Genomic DNA, 20433 nt, shown 5'->3' with positions numbered 1-20433 from the left:
CTCAAAGATGTCTTACGATGGTTTACGGTGACAGCACGTCAATTACTGCAAGGCAATATTCACATCCCTCATCAAACCAAACGCTTTTTTTGAGAGACAAGAATTATCCTTGACGCAACTGGCCGAATCCCGCATTGACACCCGTCATCAAAATCATGTCACAGCCTCAGAAAAAGAAAAGTCTGCGAAAAAGACCCCAGAAACCAGCTTCTACCCACAAGAGAGGCACTTCGGACAATACGTAAACTCACATTTGCAAACCACGACCTGCAGCGACCATGACCGCGTCTTCAGTAGCCTCATGTCCTTCCACTTCTCCGTTGCTGGTGTTTCCAGCCAAACCCAGTTTGACACTCGTACTTCCTTATTTGATGAAATAATGTAAAGCCGCGTCTCCAAGAACGTCTCTTTCAGCGTGGACACCCTCGTCCTCTTTATGTACAGTGGCAGCTGCTCACAAAATACCTGACCCCCAAAATCATAGTCCAAGAGAGATCGGGCATGTTACTCTCCCGATTTAGTCCTTTGCGAAGCCCTTCACGACGCGTGATACCTGTCATCAAGTTGATACGACGTAAAGATAATCAGTAGCGAGGCATTCCAGTATAAAATAGAGCTAAAGCAAACGATGGGAATCAGTGTATTTGTAATCTGAGCACCCAAAGATGCCACATCAAGGAAGTGCACACCGTCACCATCGTCGTTCTCTTGTCCAAAATGGAAAATTAAAATGACAAGAACAGTCTCGTCATCTGAAAACACGCTTGGCCAAGCATCGACGTCACCACCATAAAATACAATATCGTCCAAAGAAAAGGAGAACCCAGCAAAGGGGAGGATTTTGGCATAGAACATATTTTCAGTTAGTTTAAACAAACCCTTGAACAAAAACCTTTATAAAAAAGAGATAAAAAGACGCGTGTCAAGCTATTGACATCAGTGCGCTATTGTGTGTGCTCCTGAACGCCCAAAGATGCCCACACAATGAAATGCAAAACATCACCATCGTCGTTCTCCTGTCCAAAAAACAATAAATGAAAAAGAAAAGGACAGTTTCGTCATCCGATAAAGCGCTTAACCAAACATCGACGTCACCCCCAGAAAAGATGCAGTCGTCCAAAGAAAAAGAGGAGCAACCAAAGAGTAGGATTTTTTTTTTGGCGATTTTGGAACACACATCATCTTTTTGACGAAGCGATAGTCCAAAAATGATAAAATGATATTCTAAGTAATCGACGTCAGTGTATATTTGATGTGTGCCTCGGAACCAACAAACAAGATGTCGCCCCCAGAAAACATCCTTCTTCCCTTCCCAAAGGGAAGAAAAGGAGAGGCATGTATTCTCCTTTAGTCAGACACGGGGATATGTTGTCCGTCCTGCCCAAAGCTTCTCCACCCATGCTAAAAAACTAATTCAAAAAGCCTCCAAAGGCGTCATCAATAACGTGAATGAATGTAGTCTGAATGTCTTGAAAGGAACGATAACTTTGTCTAAACATCAGAAAAAACGCCTAGCCAAACATCAACACGTTCTTCGCAAAATGGTCAAAAAGAAAATCCCTATCGGTCACAAGAAAAAAGATGTTTGTCCAACGCGGAGGATTTTTACCCTTATTAGCACGTCTTGCCAAAGCATTAATAGGGCCTACTTTAGGACTCCTTAGAGGTATTTCACCTATGCTTCCAGGAAGATAAATGGGACGTCTGGAGTTAAAAATTCTCAGACGTGACCATTGAGATCCAATGTAAGTAATAAAAATGACTTTAGTGCCTTAGAAACGGTGCATGAAATACAATCAATGGCATGGACAACGGACCTCACATTTACCTCCCAATCCTTATTTCACCGAGATGTCACAGCTACAAGACGAATTGTAATCGTTGATGGATCTCAGCAATTTGTCAGGAACGGACAAAAGGTACGGTCAAGTGTTGCAACGACTGCAGCTTTTTTACCAGAAAGCTTGAGACCAAACAGCTCTACCAACTTTGAAAGATTTTAAGGCCCTCATGAAAAGTTCATCACAAATACCACCACCACCCACAGAGAAAGAAGAGGCACGAGAAGTCTTTCAAACATCGCCAGCAGCTCCCATTCCTAGTAAGATTTCAGCGTCCTTGTTGACCCCTTCCCAAACCCCTCAATAAAAGAACTCAAAACTTGGGTGAAAATGATGATCTCTGCTCCTACTTCGACAGAAGCGAAAAAGAAAGAGGGAAAACCAGAAGGGAAAAAAGAAAAGAAGACCAAAACCATCATATTACAACCACAACCGCCACCACTACCCTCGATTTCTACACCCGTGGCAGATCGGACACGTAAAGCCGTTTCCAAACTACCATTTCGCCCCATCCAAAGTATCGTCAGCGAAGAGTGCGTGACTGATTGAAAAAATGGAGAAGGTGTTAGCAAGCATTTGCTACGATCCATCCCATCCTGCACGTTACGCAGGAGTTCAGAAATTGTATCGTGTGCCAAAACTCGTCAGCAAATTCTCCGTGTATCTCAAGCCAGGTACATCTTACACAAACCCATTCGAGAAAAATGTTCCAGAAGTTACACCCGAGTGGAAGGCATCGATCATCAATGGCAAGCCGATTTAGCCGATGTATCTCAATTGGGCCACCTACAATAGTGGCTTCAAATATTTGTTTTGTGTCATCGACGTCTTTTCTAAATTTCTCTGAGTCGTGCCATTGATTTCCAAATCAAACAAAGTGATATTCACCCTCTTCGTTGGAAAACTGACAAAGGTACCGAATTTCAGAAACGTGACATTCATATTTTCTCCACCTAGAATCCGAAACCAAAGCCAGCATTGTGGAACATTTTCAACGCACCTTGAAAGAATGTATGTGAAAATATTTTACGCATCAACACACCCGCAAGTAAATCGACGTCTTACCTCACCTGGTCCAAGCGTACAGCCAATCTTACCATCGGAGCATAGGATGTGTCCCCCAAAAAGTGACTTCCGAAAACGAAATAACCGTTTTTGAGCGCCTGTTTATTAAGTCCCCGATAGTGGCTGTCCCCAAGAAAAGTTGAGTATTGGCAGCAGGAGATTGGGGGCGCATTGGCAAAACCAGACGCACATCGACAAAGGCTACGTACCCAACTGGAGCGCCGAATTGTTTAGTGTCACATGACGAGTGCGTGGCCATCATCCTGCCGTCTATCGGAAGACATGAACGGGGAGGTGTTAAAAGGAACGGTTTACTTGCCCGAGTTGCAACGCGTAACCAAAAAAGAAAAAGATGTGAACGACATCGAAAGCATTCTCTAACGACCAACCCGAAAAGTGGGAAAACGATGTGTCGAAGAAGTCAAAGGATATCTTCCTAGTTTTGATTCTTGAATCGACGCTTCGCAAGTCCTCGACTATATAAAGAAGTAACCGTAATGGACTTCAACACAGCCTCAGCTGGCACTACAACCGTGACCACTCTTTCATCCAGTTCTTCTCTGCAATATCTACAAAAGCAATCCTTGTGAGTGTGGTGTAGCGAACGTGTACCTAAAACACAAATGGTCTTTTTCCGCCAAATATTTGTGGTGTATTGTGTCATCGGTGCTGCCATTGCCAATTTGAGTTTGCAACAAGGTAACAAGCAGTTGTGGACCATTTTACTGAGCAGTTGCATCGGTGACCATCCCTATCCTTCCCTGAAATACTCCTCGACCGGGAACAACTGGAGCCTTGCGTCCAATGTCAGTCACTCTCACAGCAGGTACCACTCCTACAATAACAATCCCGTTTTAGACACTCTTCCCGCTTCGAGTGACCCCTTGGACAGCAGAACTCTGGAATTATGAATAATAAGAAATAATTTTATTTAACGTTACCAAGTGACAGTTCTATGGAGGTGTTTCCCCATAAGACTTTGTGCTGTTTCACTGCCTAATTACCTCTGGCCATCCAATTAGATCACCAAGCCCATTGGAAAGTGGATTCGGTGGAAATGATTCACCCTACACAAATCAAAAACATCAATGAAAAGAAAAACACTTTTGAGGTCGAAGTAATGGACACCACAGTGCAAGAGTACATGGATAAAACTCCAAATGTATATGACTCTAAGAAACGACAAGTATTCCCCACTACTCAACGGTACATCAATAATGTGAAAATTTCGGCAGGCTATTATTTTAGTGGTCAACATTTCCTGGACACGATTGCTGACAGATTCAGTGCACTGTTTGGTAAAGCTTTGGAGAGAAAACAAAAAGTATCACTTGGAGTACCATAAATTAGCCAGTTGGCAGCTGATAAAATTTCCGGATAATAAAACGTATGCCTTTCAATTTTGTCCTAAATTGTTTGCCATTTTGGGTGGGAATGTCAAGATGATTAAGCCAGGTGAGTCCGTACCATTCATCACCAACAACTTGGATTTTGCGAAGTATTTTCGATCCCCTGTAGAACTGACGCAAGGACTCAATTTGATTTTTGTGTACTCTGATGTACACCGCGATGGGACACACCTGCGTTCCGTTCCTGCGACTCATTCTTTTCAAATTGGATTCTGACCGAATACTGACCAGAAAGGTGGAAACACCTATCACGTTCACCGCGAATTTGTACATCATTATTTACCCGTCAGCAAGTCATATTTTGACACTGTCAATATCGCTATAAAAGGAGATCTGGGACAAAATATTTCATTCACCAAAGGGAAAGTCACAGTGAAATTCCATTTTCGAAAACGAATCTCTAACTACTCGAAAGTTATGTATCCTGTGTACGAAGGGGTCGCTCCACAGCGAAGACATGGTTTAGGAGATATGTTTAAATCGGCATTTCGTTCGTTGTCCCCCGTTTTAAAACCAATGTTGACACGAGGATTACATGCCTTGAAAGATGCCGCGTTGACGCAAGGAGAAGAATTTCTCCAAAATGTCATCACCAACAAACATAATCCAAAAAAGGCTTACTTTAGAGCAGGCTAAAATAGATTGCTTCAAACGGGCAAAGGGATTTTGGGTCGACGAGAAACTCCTATAAATGCCCTGGACGCGGCCGAGTCAGTTATTCCTCCTTCCCTGACGCCACAGCAAGGACAAGGTTGAATGAGACGACAAAGACACCCCTCCAGAGGACTTCATATCCTCAGAGCTAGAAAGACCAAGAAAATAAGAACCACCCGAGACTTAGATGATTTTGATTATTAAAACAAACAGAGAGAAAAATGATGTACCGTAAGCCTTGTGCCTATTCCAAGTCGGAAGTGGATTCGTTTACCATGCCACCAACCATGATGACGATGCAAGAATCCCAATGGGTAGAATTTCATCCCGTCTCCTGTTTGATGGATTCAGCTCCCATCGAGTTTGAAATCAAAGGACAGCCCGAAGATTACATAGATCTGAATAGCAGTAACTTGTGCATGAAAGTCAAAGTGATCAAAACGGACGACACCGTTGCAATAGCCGATGCTAGAGTAGCTCCCATCAACAATTTCATGCATTCCTTGTTCAGTTTAGTGGATTTATACTCGAATAACAAACTCGTCAGCAGTAGCATGGATACTTACCCTTACCGAGCTTACCTGGAAAATCTCTAGATGTACGGAAAAGAGGCCAATAATGCTCATCAGGATGCTTGCGTGGTATGGATATCTGACACTGCAGGAAAGGACAACTTTAACGACACAGTCCTGAGAGCAGATGCTGTTGCTCATAACGTAGGCTTTAAAGACCGTCGAAAGAAAATCCTGCACGGACGTAAATTAGAACTGATGGATCATTTGTATTTGGATATGTGGTTGCAAGCCAAGTATTTGCTGAAAGAAGACCATCCTCCTGAGACTGAATCACAGCAGTACAGTTTTCCATTTGATGGCTCATGAAAACGAGTACAAACCATTATCCAAGAAGCCAGCCTTTGTATGCGTCATGTGGAAGTATTACCTAAAGCGGAAAACGACATCAGTCACACTTTCAACATAACGTCCGGCAAGTATCCGAAAACATTCACCATTGCCTTTGGACTCCGATCCAAAATCAAAAATCATCTGTTCCAAGGACAGTTACTCAAACGTTTAATCGTTGGTATCGTTAGCAATGCAGCAATCAACGGAGCCCACGATCAAAATCCTTTTCAGTTTAATCAATACAGAGTGTCCAAAATTGACGTCAGTCGCGATGGCAACACCTTGTGTACCAGACCTATCGAATCTAACTTTTCCCAGAAGAATCACTTGAGGTCGTACTTTTCTCTGTACGAAGTTAGGGACCAACACCAGTCGCAGCATTTCGTACGAAGATTATGCAGGAGGTTACACTTTGTGGTCACTTGATTTCATTCCAGAACAAAGCAGCGACGAGTGACATTTCCACCCTATAAAATCTGGTCAACTGGGTGTGGAACTTCCGTTTGCAGAAGCTTTACCCTACAGTGTGAATATTACACACCGAATTCAACAATACAATAGAAATATACAGTTTGAGGTCCTTCTAGACTATTAGAAGCTATGGAAGACAGTATTCCTCTTTGAATGATAGCGAATCTATGGAAATGGAATGGGATGATTTCGTGACGAATGGGGCATACTGATGATGTCCAGATGGCCAGAACAAGAACAACATTTAGCCTCCTGTTTTGCTAAATACCTGGCAAAAAAAATATTTACGAAATTGATCAAGAAAAAGATTGCTATGGATGTCAAGATGATCATCATAGTCAACTTCAACACGATGAATATATGATGTTGAGTAAAGAAGACGCTTGGGGTCTCATCTCAGAAGAAACAGCGTTGCATCTGTGGTATAAAGACTTGCGTGATCATTCCTCTTCTCCACTGAGTGCTCTAGAGATTCATCATATCAAAGCTCTCTTGGCTCAGAGTTTTAAGCAAAGAGTCATAATTGAATTGATGACTCTTCATTATCTGTGAAAAAACAAGAAAACAAAAAATGGATAACAGGGAACTTTATAGCATTTGAACAACAGTTCGTAAACTGCTTCTTGGAATTATATCTTGTGTTGTAAAGATGAACTACCTCATCGCAAACCTCAAGACGATCAAGCTTACGTCATCAACACGGACGACAGTCATCTCCCAGAAACCCACTGGGTAGCCGTCTACTTCCTTAAAGAGATTTATATAGAGTATTTTGATTGATATGGATTACCACCTTCGAAAGACGACATCATCGACTTTATGAGAAGAAATATCCAAATGACACGATTCAATAATGTGAAATTACAAGGCACAGATTCCATAGTGTCTGGACAATATTGTGTGTATTTTTTTCATCAACGGAGTCTTGGATATTCTTTAGAACATTTAGTGACTTATTTGACTCGTCACATATGAAGATGCCTTTTAATTTAGCTAAACTAAATGCATTTGCATCGTGTAATCCAAAGCCTGATACCCAAGCCTGGAAAGATAGAGAATGTCAGGAGAATGTCAAGATGCTGAAAGTGGCCGAAGACCTGATAGAAGAGGTCTTCAGAGAGGAACTCAAGAAGGCGAAAAAAGAATGGACGGAAATATTTTGACTTCAGAAGCAAGGAGACAATAAAGAGCAGCAGCAACAACAACAGCATGAACCAAACTGAGGTTTTGTTGACTGTCACGTAGAGTTCTCCTTCTCTTTCCGAAGAAGCAGACCTTATCCTGTGGGAAAGCCAGCCGAAAGACGGAGACGCAGTCTTAGAAGATAAGAGATTGCCATAACTCCCCGTCTACAAAAACAGCCCTTTTCAGGGCTACCCCCAATACTCTACAAATGAGATACTAGTCCTATTTCCACAATGTGTTTATTTGTGTTAGTCTTTACGTTGAAAAGTAGAAGTGTGTATATAAGCACTTTGTTCCTTTGTTTAATGTATATAAAAATAGAACCGTGTCTATAACCACTTCGTTTCTTTAGCTTGTCGAATTGTCTGTGTGTTTTTGTTTGTAGTTAGTGATTGTAAGTAAAAAAAGTGCGTGAGAGTTTATTTTAGGTCCTCACGTTCCATGTGATTGATAGTAATGTGGGTCTTCTACGTTTTGGTGACGGGGATGTTTTCCTTTACATCCGCGCTTCACAGATATAAAGTGAAGCGTTAGTTAGTCTGGCTTCCCATCGTTGGCTAGTCAAACTATGAATAACAGAATTGCAAAATTGTTGAAACTCCAAATCGACCATAAGTATATCAGGCGCGTTTTATATGAGCTGGCTATGGAAGCCATATCCGAGAAAGCCAGGATAGAGGAGAAGGAACAGGAGAAAAAGTAAGAAAAGGTGAAAAGAAAGAAGCATGTGATCCTGCCTCACCTCATAATGCGACCCCTGTGTAAGATGAAGCCTGATGTGAGGACGCATCCACAACCATTTGCAGCACCACTATATCCACAACAAACAGTACATCTGTTGCGGGAGGCAAACAGAACAGTTCATTCCCGAGTGTGGCACAGAAGACAAGGGGAACAACAACAAGTGTTCATTACCCCTCAAACGGAGGAGTCGGATAGTGAAGTAAATCAACCTCCCTCTGCGCTCCCAACCACACGCCTCAATTGGGAGCAGGACTGGAGCCGGCGATACGTCTGTGGCACAAGACAGGAAGGTGCCACCATTAATAAATGTGCATTTGCAGTTCGACACAAAACTGCCCTTCTCAGGGCTACCCAGATCTCTAGAAAAGAGGCTTTTCAAGTTGCATATTTATATGAGTGTGGAGTAGTGTGACTATAAATACTTACTCCTTTACTGATGTGATTATGTGTGTGTATGTGTGTGCTTGTTTGTATACGTTCGCGTGTGTTGTATGTATGTGTGTGTATGTGTGTTTGTATACGTGAGCTTATGTTGTGTGGAAAGTATATTTTTGGGGTTTGTATGCTCTAGCGTACATTGTGTGTTTAGTTGATTTGATCTGTTTTTTCCTCTTCCTATTTTCGTGTGTTTGGATAGTAGGTAATGGGTTTGTTTTTAAGCTTATTCTTGTGTGTGGCTAGTAGATTTGGGGCTTGTTTTTATCCTTTCCGTGTGTGGATAGTAGATTTGGGGTTTGTTTTTTCTCCTTCTCGTGTATGGTTAGTAGAATTTGGGCATTTGTTTTCTCCTTCCCGTGAGTGGATAGTATATTTTGGGTTTGTTTTCTCCTCTTCCCGTGTGTGAATAGTATATTTGGGTTTTGTTTTCTCTCCATCACTTGTGTGGATAGTATATTTGGGGTTTCTTTTTTCCTCTTTCTGTGTGTGGATAGTAGATTTGGTTTTGTTCCTCCTTCCCGTATGTGATTGATTGATTGATTCTTTAAACAAAAGTGGCCTGCGCACAATTATGCATGTGCCACTGGTTAATGCCTTCACCGTAGGCTGTTAATTATTCCTGGGGAATGTAATCAGAGCCACATCCCCCGGGCGTTAATGCACTCAGATAGTGCTGTTAATTAAGCCGTCAGTTAGCAAAACAAGGTGTTCCATGCTACCTGAATGATAGGATGTCATGAGTGGGAATAGACCCACCACCCAATCTTGTTTCAGTCCGCCTCTACCACATTTAGTAGATGAGAGGGATTAGTACAAGCACTCACTTTTGGTATATTATTTATGTGTGCATTGCACGCTGATTCATTAGTGTCCGAATTTTGAATTTTGAGTATAGAATTGCCGAAACTTTCCTGAGAATTTGTTAGTTAAGAGTTGATACCTTGGATGACAGCTATTTGTGTGATATTTAAATTTATGGTTTGTCACTGTGTGTGACTGCCCCTTTTGGTCCTGAGCTTAGATCACCTCATATAAGCTAAATTTTGGGGTCTTACATAACCTACTTGTTCATATTATGTGGCTGGCCCTGATGGTCTTGAGTGTTTTGACCACTTTATAACATTACGTTTTGGGATCGAGAAATTTCATAGTGAGGTGACTATCATCGTTTGGTTGAGAGATGTTAGTATGGTAGGTTTAGAGTAATTAGTTAGCAGGTTAATTGAGAGAAAGTGGGAGGAAGAGTGAGGGTAGATAAGATTTTTCTTATTATGTTTGTTTGTTTGTTATTTGTGTTGCGTTTTACTGAGAGAAATAGTTGTGGATTTTTATTGTTGATTAAATATAATTATTGTTTCTATTTAGTAGTTTTCCTATTTAGAGGCGGGTATCTTTGCTGTGTAAACAGGTCTCTTATGACATATCAAAGACACCCGTTCCTCAGCTAATGTGTTTGTATGTTCTGCTTAATGCCTTACAGGTTAGTGTGTTATATTTGTTCTTGAGCCCGGTTTCGTCCAGAAAGTCTAAGATGTTTTATTATGTTATCTTTATGTTGGGGTTTTAATTATCTATGATTTCCGAATATGTAATTAGGGTATCCAATTTTTTGTGCTTTTTGGAATTAAGTTCTTGCCAACTGATATTTGGTGCAACTGTTGAATATATGATGGAGGTCCTCTATGGTATGGTAGTGGTAGCAGTTTATGTTTGCAGGTTTGAGTCCTAGATGTTTATCAAAACTGCCAGCTAATTTTGTCTAGCCTCTCATAATCCAATTGACGATTTTTTGGTCCGAGCTGTTTACATTAGGTGGTTTAATGAACCTGTTAACTTCCTTCAGGGTGTAGTATAGCTTTCTACCTTTGGGAGTAGTGTTCCAGTATTCCTGCCATTTTTTTGGTTGATATAGTGTCTAGTAAAACTTTGGGCTTCAGAGATGCAATAATTAAGTGTGGCAGGGTTTGGGTCTCTTACGATAGGTCCAAAACCATCTTTGAATATCCTTCTTTTCAATTACGCAATACTGGTTTCCAAAAATCTTTGTCTTTAATCTTTTGCATTGGCAATGATAAATTCACATACCCTGCGTACTTCAGATCAAACTGTATGCAGAAAATGAGGCAGAGAATTCTAAGGTAGTCAATATCTTGTCCTTTGTCCTGAGAACAGATGGCATTGACTGAACAAAACCATTTTACATAGTCTGAGACTGTCTCAAAAGTCATTGGGAGGTTCCACCTTTTAAAACAGAATTTGATCATCCGTGTTATATCTATTCACCTTAGAAATGATAAAATGACGACCAGAGAGAGAAAAATAAAAGTTTGGATTTGATCCTTTCTGAATGAAATTCACATTCAAAACTTTCATGTGGCTCATCGCGCTTGCAAGACTGTGTTCAGGAACTTATATTTTATCGTTGTCGGAATTGTAGCGTGACTACAGGAGTGCGTAAAAGGATATTTCGTGGCTCTAGTATTTTTTTCTTATTTTGCTGAGTGGATTTTAAACAACACGGACGACACTTGGAGCAAAAAGCGTCGTTGTGGGAACTGTCATAAATACGCTACAGTCATTGTTCATACGATAGATAATTTCTATTCAAATCTATTCAAATATTTTTCAAAACAAGGATCCAAATTGTCAACAGTTACCACGATTGTAGCCAACATAATTTACATTAGAGTGGGAAACGTACAGCTTAACGATTCTATCTATTATCTGCCTGTGCCTTTGTATAGAATGCCACAAACCTTTGGAATGACATAAATGGTTAAATACTATATTCCACACCTTTTCTATACAGAAGCAAAATCAACCCGTCATACTTCCGCTTTTGGTATGATGTCCCTTCTTAAGAAACTTTGGATCTCTCAAGAATAATCTTTGAAATATTGTCCATTCGATATGGACATATTACATTTCTGTAGCGCTAAAGTTAAACTGTTAGTTTTTGATTATAGCTGTTTCGATTCCTTCAAGGAAGCTTTCAACATTTCCAACGCGCCTGGACTAGTGTACCGCAAAAAGTTCATCCCGAGAATAAATACCAACCCAGTCCAGTGAATCGCTATAATACTGATATGAAACCCAAAACAAGATGATATAAAATGATACAAAAACAGGAGAAAAGAAGATTGGATCTTATTCCGTGGACGGTTGGGATATAGAAATTCCACAGATCCTGTACGAATATCAAAGATGGTATTTTTGCATGTCTGGCCTACGTGTTATCCTTAAAAGACCTGAAGAATCCCTTAAAAGAGATCCACCATGGAAGAGTTATAGGACAAAAAATAGTTATGACGCCATGATTAGAAGGTCAAGGAGACCAAATAATAGAAGTATCGGAACACGACTGGGATCGATTTTCAAATCAGATTGAAAATTTATATGAACCATCGAAATGTGCGATGTGGAGGACATTGAACATTTGAATCCACACAACAGTTTGTTTGTGGACGGACCAATGCTACCTGCTTGTTATACTATGTTGACTAAATCAAATAAAAAGCATGGATGTATTGTATACTTGTATGTGTAATTATTATCTATTTCCACCAGTCATCATTAAATTTAGACAGAACACATCAACGTTAAAACCTGTATTCAGCGATGGATCCTTTAAGAGATGGAGTAATTTACACCAATATTCGCATGTACATTGATCGCCCTGGAGGCTATAACCCATTCATCGAAGACGAACATTTAGGAGCATCCCGAAGAAAAAATTCTGAATTGTGAACATCGTAAACCTTACTGCTTTCATGACCGGGATAAGCAAGGGCACCTTCATCACGAATACAAAGTTAAAGGACTCACCCTGAATTATCGAGTGGTACAAGTTTACGTGTTAAACAAATTCCTGAAAATCAGGTCAAAATCAAGACTTTCGTAGAGATGAATTTCTCACAGAATAAAATATAATGTACCCAACGAAATGTTACATGAAAGGGAAATGTGATGCCTCATCCTGTAACTAGAGTGATGCTGTATCATGCGACATGAGCTATGCAGTGCAAACATACCCCTTCACTATCAAAGGTGGGAGCAGTTCGTATAATCATATATGCATCTGATCCATGCACTCTCAAACACCCTGGACACCATTTGCATTTCAAAGAATACATATTTCACGTGGCTTTAACTGGCTAATATGCTCTTGAAAGTCGATTCCACACGTTCAAGGGGAAATGACCTAAACAACTAAAAAGTCCAACTTCCAAATATTTAACAAGAGCAGAATTTAAATCCTTTGGAAAAGGAGAAAAAGTGAAGTGTTTCAGTTGCGGTGTGAAATTCTCGAATTGGAATACAAACGTTCAGCTTAGCTTTTAAGATTCCTTTGATTGATCCAGAATATGATTTCTTGTATATGCTTTAGACAGGAGGATTTCTTTTTTAACTTTGAAGTTGCCAGTCAAACACATCTCATCATTGTCGATGGCATGTTCGGACAGGACAAAGAAGGACAGCATTGTAATGCCTGTATTATTTACATTATTCAAAACTTAAGTTACCAAAGTATAGCTCATCACACCATCAAAGTGTTCATTATTTCGTTTTGTTTAAGTGTTCAAGAGAGACATCTTATCCTCAATTCTTACCAAAAGAGTTAGGTACACCTTGGTTGAATTATAATTAAGGAAGCTACCACTCAATTATCACATTCGTATTTATTCATGCATTTTAAACCCTCATGATTGAAATTTCACTGGGATGTGTTTCACAATTGATGTTAATAACGTGATATCGTCATTGGCATGTCAGTTTCTTCATTTTCGTCTGTTTACAAAAACTTTAAATCGCCATTAACTTCTTTCCTCTCTTAGAGTATTCAACATGGCTTTTCATTTCAACCTCCTGTCAATCGAACTGTGCACAGCGTGCCTTAAATCTCGTAGAAAAATGCCCAAGTGCGTTCACGCTTGTTAGAAGCTATTCTTAGCGCAAAAATATGATTTATTTATTTCAACATTATGTCAACCATTACATGGAATTATTGATATTCTTCATTAGATACATCATTTTGTAAAACAAAAAATCATTTTGACAAACTGGCTGATGTAAGAATTGATACGCAAACCAAACACAAATCCTCTTGAAGTGGGTATTTAGTCGAGTTCGCGGATCGTTTGCTTTTAAGACGAGCTCCTAATTCCAAAGCTAAAACTACAATAATAGGTGCAACGATTTCGCATAAGAAGAAGAAGAAGACTCCTTAAACAGTGAGATGCACACCAGCTAGAATGAGCACGTCCCTGCAAAAATTAATTCTGTGACCAAGTCCACTTTTCCTAATCCTTCTCCGTTACTGATGATCCTAGCCAAACATGACTTAAGGCTAGAGTTTTCCTATCTGATAACAATGGAGACCCAGCTCTAACGAAATTGTATCCGTCTTGTTATAGTACTGTAGTTACTATTGATGCAGCCAAAAGGTCGCTTCCGCTAAGACAAAAGTACAAGAAAGAACCGGCATCTTGTAACGTTAACTGCATCTGTCCAATCAAGCACTGACACGATTTAATCCGTTGCGAATACTAGTAGAACCTAAAGTCAAGTCGGTACGATGCCCCGAAAGTGAGTGAAGAAGAAATTCATTTAAAATAATAATATGATTCATTTCAATTTTCCTCTGAACATAGCTGTTACAAAATTCACACAATCATTAACATCAAATTATCAAAAGGAAGCAAGATTCTACAAGCGATATGTGAAGTGAAAAACTTACCTAAAATGAGCAAATACATGTGTCAAACTCTGATCAGAAGTTGAGCCAAGTATATTCTACCATAAGTGGAACTTAAAATGTCCCAAATTGCATCTGGACTACGATCAAGGATTGAAGATCGTGTTTTCCATGGTCAATGTCACAGAATAAGGCAAGAAAAAACTTGGTTTAGCCTTAAAACGAGTTTATCATTTTTCCTCGTACAGGTGTACAAGGTTACCTAGGGTGGATAATTGTTTTTCTGTTTACGTAACGGAACTAGCATGTATCTCGTTGTAGATTGCTTGCTTGTTTAAATTATGTTTGTTCAACTGAGTACAACTTAGTCATTTTCATTACATAAGATTATTTGAATCTTACTTTCATTACATAAAATTATTTGAATTTTACTTTCATTACATGAGATTATGTAAATCTAACTTTCATTACATGAGATTATATCAGATTATTTGAATCTTACTTTCATTACATGAGATTATATGAATCTTACGTTAATACATGAGAATATATCAATCACAGTTTTGTTTTTCCATTTGTTAATGTCTGTGTCAAGCAATTGAATCAGTCGTGGGTAAAGAGCTTGAAAAAAATTACACTCTATCTATAGATAATAAACATATTTGTATTAATTCATTTCATAAACTTCCATGTTTCATCACATTGTGCTGTCATTTGATCCAAGCATTCATTCAAGTCAAATCCTATTACAGCCAGCTTCCTAAACGTTTGGCTTTAGCAGCGTCATGATACCCTCAACGGACCTATTGACCAAAACTTTTCTCAGTTCCCTTACTAGAATTTATTCATGATGGAAGTCATCCGAAATGGTCAGAAGTTGTGTACCACACCATTTTAAACCTAATTTCTCTCAGAAAAATATTTTGATCCAATCTTCCTCTGTTGAAGGTACGACGATTATGCAGGAGGATATGCTTTGTTGGGATTTAATTTTACTCCAGACCAAGGGAGCGACGAGAGACATTTTCACTAAATATGATGGATCATTCCGTGTAGAACTTCAGTTGCCACTGATTTTCGAGATGACACTGAATGCAAGAACAACAATTAGTCTCATTCATCTCAGAAGAGAAGATCTTAAAAGAGTGGTGTAAAGAACTAATCGAAAATTCCCTACCTCTGTGGACTTCTGTGGAAAGGACAAGCACTAAATCTCTCTTACAACAAAGTACCAAAACGTCCTGCTTATCGACTTACTTAACAGATCTTTTCAGATTAAATATTAAATAATTTATACCAGTACATGTGAAATGGATACTTGGGACTTTAGTCACCGTCTGACTCACATTTCGTACACACATTATGTGGTGTGTAATAAAGATGAAGATCCTGATCAAAACCAAAGGACGTTCCAGATTATATCATCAACAACGACAACAGTCATCCTCTAGAACACCAGTGAGTATCCGTTTAGTTTCCCATTGACTATGTGAATTATTTTGATTCTTATGGAGTACCTCATCTGGAAGATAATATCAAGAACTGTATGAGGAGAAATGCTGTATACATTCAAGTGGATATTGTGTAATTAAAAGGATCTGATTCGATAGTGTGTGGGCGACAATATTGTCGGTAGTATCTTCATTTAAGCAGCCTTGGATTCCATTAGAACATTTACTGACTTTGTTTGGAAATTATAACTTTAGAAACGATGACGAAATAGACGTTATTTTGTGAACATTTTCAATATATATTTTCTTTACCACATAAACTAAGCGTTCATTGATGGGTGAAGATCATATTTTAGATCTTTGGAAGTCTAGCCTTATTTCACAATATTGTCAGCTCTGACATAAATTTACGAAGACATTCGTTTAAATTATTTATTGAAATTATAAAGTGCTCCTTGACTCTGGACTATATCAACATTTTGGGATTATTATGAATTTATTCACAAAAGTTTTGAATCATGCCATTATGATGTATCAATATTGTTGCCATCTCATGATATTCAAGGATACTGGTGCATCCACATATTCAAGACATGGCCTTCATTTAGAATAATGTATACTTTTAGACTTGTGAAATCAGACGATTTTCAATAATTAAGAAAAATAAGGTTCCATAGAGTGTATTGTTGACAACATTGTGTGACTCTTTGGAACTCCAGACATATAAGGAGGTCGCATATGAAGATTTTTAGGTGCAAAATGAATGTTTTCATTAGCTAAATCCACTTCATCTGAATGACTTGGATATATACACTTTCATTTTTAAGGACAGTTATTATTTGTAGAAAGCATAGTATCAGTGGTTATTTGGTCGAGATGTGTTGTTATAAACCTCTTCTTCTTAAATGATTTTATTGTGTTCATTTATCCACCATGCGAATTGATGTATGTTCACGTGTTGTTCAACAATTCCTTGATGGTATTATTGTCCTGTATAATATAATAACAATCAAGCTTAATATCACTGACAAGTTCGGTATCGGTGTTTAGGCACGTGTTGAAAAGTTCGGAAGTACTTTTTTGTCTCCGAGTTAGTATTGGTTTGTCCTGATCTTCCTCTTGAGAAAGGCACGTGTAGCTCCAACTTGCGTAACATTTCCACGGCATTTTTGCTGCTTAGGGCATCAAGTGTTTATGGCAGCGCTTCTTTTGCAAATACGAAAAATTAATAGAATCGACGACACGCTATGGCCAGAGATGTGGCGATCGCGGTTGTTGTGCTGACTATGGCGTGGACGATATCATCCAATTTGCTATCATAATGTACAAAGAAAACAGGCCAGTACACGCCGACAGCTCATAGTTACACAATGTCTTACGGGGCTATCATTGCGTGCTGTTCATGGACAAAACTGCCAACGTCCAGTTTATTGATGCGGGGACGTTTTGGAAGCAATTGAAAGAGCAGGAATGGTGCAGATACCAGAAGCGGGCTGTGAAACTGGTTCGGAGTCAAGCTACAGAGCAGGTAACTAGTGCCAGGTCTGGATCGGTAGGGGGGTCCTGAGTTTCTGGACCCCAGCAGGCTAAAAAGAACGTACACATACAAACGAACAGTCACCTCTCGCTTGAAATTCGACCATCATTTTATTCCTTTGCACGGTTTCAGTTTAAACGGAGCGAGAGGACTGCGTTGTAAAACGTTTAAATTTGACCCCTATAAGGCTAATAGCTTACTTACAACAGGATTGCCGCTGGGCCTTCAACCGCCTGACAGTTGTTCCGATGGGCCCCTAACCAACTCCCCAGGCTCATCATAGGCCTCCATCCGGCTGACCCCAGCATGAGACAAACACACCATTTCATCCTTTCGTCATGAAAATATATTAGCAAATCTCCAAAATGATGCAAGAACAGAATCCGGACAGACGAGAATTTCTAGATCTATTCTGGTATAATGATTCTGGATGGCAAATATTCGAAATGTGGAGATACACTCAATGCAGGTAATTTATTCCACAATCGTTCTTCATATAGCACCAGATTTGTAAGCTTTTATAATTATCAATTATTGCTGAAATGTAGAAATGTGTCATTCCTTTCTTCTTTTTTCAAATTTCACCTAAATACTTTGTAATGGAATGTCTTACCTCAGTAATGTTTTTCATTTATCTCTTTTAACCTTCATAAACGATATCAAAAGAATAACAAACACATACCCAAAGATTTCTGTCCTTAATACGCAACTTAGAAATGACAATTCATCTAAAGTAGGATTGGTCTATGAATCATAAAAACGATGCGCAAATGTCCCGAAGCAAATTAAACGAGTCATCATTATTTATTTTATCGGCATTTTATTGGATTCCATCGGACGAACTCTTCACAAGCATTAACAGTGCTCATCGATGTAAATATTCTTTTATTGGAAATGAAACAATATTATCAACAGATGCATGTTTAAAAACGTCTATATCTTTATATCTTTATAATAAAAACAACCACTTATTTCAAGTCATCGTAGTCATAGCGTATTAATAATCTAATTTGTCTAATTTGTCAGAGTTTTCAGTTTCTGAGCTAACGAGTCCGCTTTCTGTAATTTTTCTCACCAGCATACTCTAATACAATTTTGTGGTGTTTTCTACCTTTAAATCTAATTTTAATGTTGCTTACGTTTTAGCTAGAAGCTGAATGTAATGGAATTAAATGTTAGGATCAAAATACACCTAGGCAACCATCCTTTTCAACTACGCCTTTCAATTTCAATTCCATCTTTAAATTAATATCGCTTAAAGATATATCGTGTATGTAAAATTATATACAGAAATTTAAAATAACATTTTCTTCTTCATTCTAACCATAACCATATAATTAGCTATGCCTAGACACTTGTATGTATGTATGTATGTATGTATGCTTTAATCAGTGACTGCAATATTACGATATCAACATACGTTATATTAGTTTCATTTTAATGCCTGTTCAAGTCATTTTATTGTGTGCATTTACAAAACATCGTGGAAGGGCAATTCCAAGTTGATAGAATATGTTCCCAACACCTTTGCCTTATAGATCTGACAATATCTGCAAAATCTGCGAATACAACACTGAAATGATAGCAATTACAACTTGCAACGGCAAGCGTTATGTCGATGTGACCATGTTGCACGTATGAGGTCGCGAATGAAAACCTAAAGAAGTTTAACGACAAGAACAAACATTGGTATTTGCGAAAACGAAAGTGTCGCAATATGGTATTGATATTTCACGAACCATTGAGTGATTTGAGAGAGTAACATTAATCAAATTAAACGTAAATTGACAAATAAATTTAATATTATACAATTATTCACTTTTGATTTCATACGCTACAAGGATGTATCAGCCCCAGTAAATTTATATTTGCTTAGTCCGTCACCGAGGCTTGAGGCTTCGGTAAATATAATTAAATTTTTGAGGTGATACATTCTTGTAACAACCGATATATAAAAAAACATACGTTTGTTTATTATATAACTGTTATGTTTCTAATAGTTTTGTCTCAACGGAGTTTTTTTTAACTAATTCACAAAATAAAACAGAAAAGTTGCAATAAAAGATGTGTTTTTCGATCCACTGGGTCAAACAGTGATATGCATTCGATTGATCCATATCATGAAAATAAATTTTGAATAAAGTAAACATCGAAAACACTACTTTCAGACATTAAGCTTTCATTTTAGGTGCAGATATTGATATACGAAATGGGACAATGGACAGACGGACGGACGAACAGACGGACAAACCAAAAATACATTCCGTCAAAGATTATTGATACCTGATACACTAAAAAGGCAATTTTGCATTGCATCATCTTTATTAAAATTGTTACATTGTACACAATCTAAACCGAAAGTTGTATGCATTGAAATTTTATAGCCTGAAGTCAGAGAGCGTGTATCCGAGTCATCAAACGTGTGACTCACCAAAAAGTAGTCTCAGATAAAATTGTTTTAAATTTACATCCATCTGATGACCACAAACAAATACAAAAATGGACGAGAGATTAAACGAGAAAGTATTAGATTAAAGATATAATCCCAACAATTACTTTTTTACAACTAAAAATTAAAACGTATTTTGCAATGAAAGCAAGTTATTTTGTATAATGTCTAGGCTAACATGAAGTCATGTATAAACTATAACAATATTATATCAGTACTTTTTGTAGATCAAATAGATTCGTCATTATTACAATAAATACGTTTTATGTTCCATACATTTCTAGCGGTGTACGCATTCCACAATACTTCAGAGGCAAACGTATCTTCTACAGATTCATGTAACTTTATTATAACTTGTTCCCTGTTTTTGAATGACCAGCATACATTTATCTGCTGACCACACAATATCAAAAGTCAAAGTATCGGTATAAAATTAGAACTTAAATCCTTTATAAACGAAACTAACTTTCTCGTCCTCCTATAAGTTCCCCCAAAAACAATGCAAAACCTATATCCCCAATATTTTCCCTACCATCACCTTTTTTTAAAACAACCATCCCTACTGTCAATGTGATCCTGAAAACCCTTC

This window comes from Sinohyriopsis cumingii, chromosome 11, assembly GCF_028554795.1.
Source record: "Sinohyriopsis cumingii isolate HCF-2022 chromosome 11, ASM2855479v2, whole genome shotgun sequence".
NCBI lineage: Eukaryota > Metazoa > Mollusca > Bivalvia > Unionida > Unionidae > Sinohyriopsis > Sinohyriopsis cumingii.
This window is presented reverse-complemented; position numbering follows the sequence as displayed.